Source organism: Papaver somniferum, chromosome 3 (assembly GCF_003573695.1).
Source record: "Papaver somniferum cultivar HN1 chromosome 3, ASM357369v1, whole genome shotgun sequence".
In the NCBI taxonomy this organism is placed as follows: Eukaryota; Viridiplantae; Streptophyta; class Magnoliopsida; order Ranunculales; family Papaveraceae; genus Papaver; species Papaver somniferum.
In genome coordinates, this window is record NC_039360.1 from 63,517,750 (window position 1) to 63,518,562 (window position 813).

At 37.1% G+C, this 813-nt stretch overlaps 1 pseudogene; it reads left to right on the forward strand.

The window, feature by feature from the left end:
• Positions 1-312: 312 nt before the first annotated feature.
• On the forward strand, positions 313-412 carry LOC113362452 (annotated as a pseudogene).
• Positions 413-813: the final 401 nt, after the last annotated feature.

The following is an 813-nucleotide window of genomic DNA, read 5'->3' on the forward strand; positions in this document are numbered from 1 at the left end:
TCTATTCTACCACTAGTACCACTAGAATGACCTAATTCCAACGCTTATAACCTTTTGGCTATGGCTGCTATTTTAGCATCTGACTCATAGGATCCTTCTACCCTATTGACATTTCCTCTACTTAGAAGAATTTTTTTCTGGGGTTCCCTATTATTTTCCCATTGTTGGGTCTTATTGGCGATTTCATTCAAAAATGTCATCGCCTCATCAACAGTTTTATTCTCAAACCCACCTGTGCATAAGGACTCAACCATGGTCGTTGTTGAATAGTCTAAACCCTCGTAGAGGATCTGAACTAACCTAACCTTCTCTAAACCATGATGAGGACATTGAGAAATTAAGTCATTGAACCTTTCTAAATACCTATATAAAGATTCTCCCTCTTGTTGAGCAAAAATACAAATTTGTGTCCTAATAGACGATGTTTTATGCCTTGGGAAAAACTTGTGTATAAAGGCAGATGTAAGTTGTTCATAGGTTTCAATTGACTCAGAATCCAAACTATACAGCCAAGATTTGGCTTTATCTTTTAAGGAAAAGGGGAATAACCTAAGTTTCAGTGCATCATCACTAAGGTTTTTAATTTTCAGAGTACTACATATTTCCTCAAATTCCCTAACATGAAAATAGGGGTTCTCATTCTCTTTTCCTAAAAAGGTTGGGAGCATCTGTAAAGTCCCAGGTTTGAGTTCATAATTTGCCTCGGTTTCAGCTAACTTGATACAAGACGGACGAGAGGTCTTAGTTGGGTTCAATAAAGCTTTTAAAGTTGCCATTTCTGGCACTACCAAAGGACTAGGAGAAATTTCTTCA